At 36.6% G+C, this 6,116-nt stretch overlaps 1 non-coding gene across 1 annotated transcript; it reads left to right on the forward strand.

The window, feature by feature from the left end:
* The first annotated feature begins 1,577 nt into the window (after positions 1 to 1,577).
* LOC128287042 (small nucleolar RNA R71) lies at positions 1,578 to 1,684 on the forward strand. Its single transcript, XR_008277742.1, has one exon. It is a non-coding gene; the product is annotated as a small nucleolar RNA R71 (small nucleolar RNA).
* Positions 1,685 to 6,116: the final 4,432 nt, after the last annotated feature.

Raw genomic sequence — 6,116 nt, forward strand, 5'->3', positions numbered from 1 at the left:
GTTCGAAGAGGTTCCTGCAAGAAAGATTGAATATTAATTTTGCCATCGATAAGTTTCATAGCATTATCTTGAGTTTTAGAGGTTTTGACTGAGTTGCGTGCTTGGAGTGCTACTGCGTCGTCTCCTGCACGAAGTATTAGCTCTCCTTTGCTTATATTAATAATGGTTCTGGCAGTTGCTAAAAAGGGTCGTCCTAAAATTAAAGGTACCTCATTATCCTCATCCATATCTAAGACGACAAAGTCTACTGGTAAATAAATTTATCAATTTTAACTAGAACATATTCAATAATTCCTTTAGGAAATCTAACTATTTTGTCAGCCAATTGTATGCTCATCCTAGTCTGTTTGGGTTTACCGAGACCTAGTCGTTTAAACATTTTATACGACATAACATTTATACTTGCCCCTAGGTCAGCTAAAGCATTATTCATAGATAAACTACCAATTAAGCAAGGAATTGATAAAACTCCCTGGATCTTTCAATTTGTTAGGTAGCTTATGCTTTAGAATAGCTGAGCAGACTGCATTGAGTTCTACATGCGATATAGCGTCTAATTTTCTTTTATTGCTCAGAAATTCCTTTAAGAATGTTGCTGAGTTGGCCATCTATGACAGAACTTCAATAAAGGGTAAGTTAATATGTAATTTCTTTAAGAGTTTGACAAACTTATCGAATTGTTCTTTTGTTCTGTCTATAGTCATCGCTTTAGGATATGGCACACGAGGTTCATAATACGTACTTACTTGTTTAGGATCATCGTCGTTTACCTCTTCTCGACCTTTGTTTATCGCATTGTCTTTCTGTAATTCTGGCTTCGGTGCAATGAATCCTTTCTTATTTTGAGTATTAATTGCATTGAGGTGTTCCCTCGGATTAGGTTCAGTATTACTTGGTAAGCAACCTTGTGGTCGTTCAGAGATTAGTTTGGACAGCTGGGCTATTTGAGTTTCGAGTCCTTGGATCGATGCTTGTTGATTCTTAAGTGCTGTCTCGGTATTTTGGAAATAGGTCTCTGACACTGAGATGAATTTAGAAAGCATCTCTTCAAGGTTTGGTTTCTTCTGTTGTTGATAAGGCGGCTGTTGAAAACCCTAAGGATTTTGTGGCTTTTGATTCAATTGACCACCCCAGTGGTTCCTCCAACCTACATTATAAGTATTACTGTATGGGTTATTTTGAGATTGAAAGTTATTGTTACCCATCTAGTTGACCTGCTCTTCTTCAGTTGTAGGATTGAAGGATTGGTATTCTGTATGCACACCTTCGCCACTTGAGTCACACCTTATTACTGGATGTACCTGCGTAGAACCAAGTAAACTGTCAATCTTTTTATTAAGAAGTTCTACCTGATTAGAGAGCATGGTGACTGAATCGATGTTATAAACGCTGATTGTTTTTGTTGGCTTTGTCCTTATAACTTGCCACTGATAGTTATTCAGTGACATCTCCTCTATAAATTCATAGGCATCTTCCAGTGTTTTATTGTTGATGGTTCCGCCAGCAGCTGCATCAACCATTTGCCGAGTCGAGGGATTCAGACCATTGTGGAATGCTTGTATTGAATCCAAAGTGGTAACCCATGGTGAGGGCACCTTCTCAATAAGTCCTTGTATCTCTCTCATGCATCGTAAAGTGTTTCTAAATCCATCTACACAAAAGAAGAGATACCATTACGTAATTTAGCCGTTTTAGTTGGCAAAAAATATTTTAGTAAAAATTTCTCGGTCATTTGTTCCCAAGTAGTGATAGACCCTCGTGGTAACGAGTTCAACCACTATTTGTCTTTGTTTCTTAGTGAAAAGGGAAACAAACAAAGACGTATGGCATCATTAGAAACGCCATTGATTTTAAATGTATCGCAAAATTCCAAAAAGTTCGCTAAGTGAGCATTGGGATCTTCATCCTGCAAACCATCAAACTGGAAAAACTGCTGTATCATCTAAATAGTGTTAGGTTTTAATTCAAAAGTATTTGCAGCTACAACAGGTCTAACTATGCTAGATTCAGTTCCTGTTAAAGAAGGTTTAGCATAATCATACATAGTACGTGGAGCAGGATTTTGATTAGCCGTAATTGCAGGAGGTAGCTGATTTCCTTAGTTTTCAGCCATCTCGTCGGTTGGGGGTCGAGTATCGTTTTCTTGCTCGTTCTTCGTGTATCGTAAGCTACGCCTTATTTCTCTTTGATTTTTAAAAATTGTACGATCGATTTCTTCGTCAAAAAGTAATGGTCCCAACGGGTTTCTTCTAGTCATAAACTATAAAAACCTACCAAGAGAGAGAAAAAGTAAATGAATAAAAAATAAAATAAAATAAAATTGCAAGAAAAATAAATGGCTAAAGTAATAAAAATTTAGTGTTCCTAATATTTCAGTTCCCCGGCAATGGCGCCAAAAACTTGATCGCGTGATTCGTAACAAGTAATAAATATTTATAATGAAGATCAAACCTAGACTAACTATTATCACGACGAAAAGGCAAGCGCACCTATCAAACAATAGTGTAGTAATGGCAAGACTGGGATATCATACCCAAGGGAACCAAAAGTACTAGTAATAACTATCTTTTTATTATCTAGCCTAAGAATAAAAGGGTTTGTTTATTAAACTAATTATGTAAACTAATTAACTAATTTAATTAAAGCAAAGAGAAAATTTGGAAAAAGACTTGAAGAAAAGCAATTGATAAAAATGACAACCAAGGAGGAATCCACCTAGATTTCACTTGTTATCTGACTCTGAACTAGACGATTTATTCACTTGATTTGATCTGTGAGATTGCCTAACCTATGTTATTATCCCTTTCGAGACTAATAACATCTAACCCTCAGTTGAATTAATCGAAATTTCTTTCTTAATTAAAACTCCTAGGGAAGTATTAAATCACTCTATGGACTCCCATATTAGGTTTCACCCTAATCCGGCAAAATCTCGTAACCCTATTTCTAGGCGTTCGATCAACTCCTCTTAATTATGCCAAATCTACTCTTAGGCAGGGTCTATTCCTCCTCTGCATAAGCACATCGAATCATGAATTAATACCCGGAATATTAACTCAAGCATTAAGAACACATAATTAAGAACAAATCAAGTATTTATCATACAGTTCAGATAATAATAACAAGATCCATCATAGGTTCTATCCCCCTTTGGTATCTAAGGGGTTTAGTTCATAATAAAATAAGAGTACATCTCAAAAGTATAAAAATAACAAAACATGAAGAAAACTCTAAAACCCCTTGAAAGAATTCTGAGGGAGATCTTTAGTCTTGGAGTAGCTCTGGCTTTTGGGATGGATCGTCTGGCTTTCTTCAAGTAATTCCTGGCGTGTGGTTCTGTATTACAGAATGTTTCTGGAAAAGGCCCCCCTTTAGGTCACACTTAGGGTGTTTATATAGGCTTTGGATTAGCATTCTTCCTCCCTAAGTATCATTTTCCGTGTAAAATACAACTCTTTGAAAAAGGGACACGCCCGTGTGCCACGACCGTGTGATGTGATTGCCAGGTCGTATTCACTCCGTTAAATTGCACACGTCTGTGTGGGCTCAATGGCCAGGCCATGTGAATCGTGTAAACCTTTGTCGACACCCCCGAAGGCCACGGGCATGTGAGATGCCCGTGTGGCAAGGCTTAGGCCTTGTCATCTTCTCGATTTGGTCCATTTTGTCCCTTTTTTGCTCGTTTCTGGCTCCTTTTGACCCTTGGTGCTCTCTTGAGTACAAAACATGAAATAACTAGATTAAGAGCACCAAAATCCACAAATCTAGTAATAAACATCCATAAGTATGCTAAGTATTTGGGGTATAAATATGTATAAATTGGCGTTTATCAATTAAATAATCAAAACATAAAATAGCCATGCATTTTCATTTGTTTTTACCGAAACTTGAAGAACAAAGAAGCCATTTTTTTTGTTTTAGGTTCGGCACTCTTGAAGCTTAATTCAAGTATGTGTTTTGCTCGGTTTTTGATAATTTTTACGTTTTTGAGATCGTTGCTTCGAATATTAGTAAACCCATGCCTTAATTTTCAATTTTAATGAAGAATTTGAGATTTTCCATTGTTGATAATGTGATGAATTTGTTGTTTGATGATGAAAAATAAATCTTTGTTGATAGATTATTATGTTTAATTAAGTGATTTTTTTTATAAAAATGTGTATTAAGGACTAAATTGAGAAATTTATAAATTGAGGGGTCAAAATGTGAAATAAAAATGTGCTGCTAGGGACCTTAATGAAATTTGGCCAAGCATGGGTGTGACAGCCCAAAATTGACCCTAGTCGGAAGGTGGTCTCGGGACCACAAAAAAACCGAGGCATAAAAATAATTTAAAATTTATTTCGATGCCTATAATATGTGTGTATTCATGTATGACATTTTTTGATGATTGGTTTAGTGTTATAAAGGTGAATTTCACTAGAAAGGACCTAGTAGTGAACTTTGAAAGTATGATGGGGAAATGTGTGATGACTAATTAAAGCATGCATGCAAAATAAAGGACTTGCATGTCAAATTCCCCTTTATAGGTGGTGGCGGCCATGACAAGGAGGATGGGCTAAACATGTCATGAAACATGTTTTGTTGGTGCATTAGGGTGAAATAATAAACAAAGGTGTATGGGTGATAAAAAAATGAAAAAAAAAATGTGTGTGAGTGTGGTAATCCCCCTTGCCGTGAGTTGAGAAAGAGGAAGAAAAATTTTGTTGTGTTCATCCTTTCTCATCCTTTTGGCCGAAAATCATAAGGGAAGAAAGAGGATTTTTGCTTCATGCTTGGTTTAGAAGAGATCTAGAAGGTGATTTGGCTAAATTGGCATCAAGATTAAGGTATGTATGAGGTTGTGTTAGGAGTTTCATGCATGTTTTGGTTGCTAACTTGATGTGCATGTTAGCCATGGCTCAAATCTTTGTTATGCCATGGAAATGGTATTTGGCCAAAGTTGTTATGGTGATAAAGCCATTGCATGCTAAGTGTGAAGCTTGATGATGATGCATGCAATGATGGATTGTCTACTCTTGAGTAAGATTTTGAGTTTTCTTTTGTGTTTAACCATGATTGAAGTTGAATGGAGCATGATTGTCATATTCGCCATGATGCATTCATGAGCATGGTTCATGCTTCTTGCATGTTAGTTAAAATTTGTATTTTGGATGGCTATGGACACCTTGAAATTCGCCATGCTCATATTGTATATATATGTTTGCACATGATGTTTTGGCTATGAAGTAAGTGATGAATATATTGGTTTAAAGAAGAAGATGTGGAAGAATGCTTGTGAAATTGCAAGCACAATTCGGCCTAGCACACATATAAGTGCTTGATTCTATATTATAAGTTTTGGGCCACAATGTGCAAAGCATTAACTAGTAAAATGCATGCTGTTTTTGTGAGGTATTAAGTGCAAAATTGGCCTCAACATGTACATGAATATTCGGCCTTGGGTAGCCTATTGAAGGCCTTAGCTTTTCCTTGATGCTCAAATAAATTGTATTGAATTGCTTGATGTAGTATAAAATGTGCATGACCATTGTGTATTCAAGCTAAAGAGTGGCCATATGACCATTTAAACTCCTTGTCATATTCGGCCATAAGCAAGCACAATGAGGTTTTAATAAATTGAATTTGTTTGAATTAGCTCAAGAGCTAAGAGGGCCACAATTGGACAAGGGGAAGGAAAAGGTGATCGAGTAGCCGAAAAAGCCGTTCGACAACATCCGAGGTAAGTCCTCAAGAAGTGACCCTACTTGAATCATGTGAAATAAAGTATGGATGTGTATTGATTATTGATTATGTGTGCATGAGTATTTGAATTCTACCCGGGCTAAGTCCCGAAGGCGAATATGCTTGTGACTATAATTGCGTTTGAGCCTTAGTAACGAAAATGAAATATGTATGTCCAATGATAATTGATGTATGTGTTCATGGGAAATTGAATGATATCCGGGCTAAACTCAAGACAATTATGCTGAAATTATATCCGGTTAAGACCGAAGGCAATTGTGCTAGTGGCTATATCAGGGCTAAGACCGAAGGCATTCGTATGCGAGTTATTCTATCCGGGCTAAGACCAAGGCATTTGTGCACGTGATTATATCCGGTTATATTCAAGAATC

This window comes from Gossypium arboreum, chromosome 13 (assembly GCF_025698485.1).
Source record: "Gossypium arboreum isolate Shixiya-1 chromosome 13, ASM2569848v2, whole genome shotgun sequence".
In the NCBI taxonomy this organism is placed as follows: domain Eukaryota; kingdom Viridiplantae; phylum Streptophyta; class Magnoliopsida; order Malvales; family Malvaceae; genus Gossypium; species Gossypium arboreum.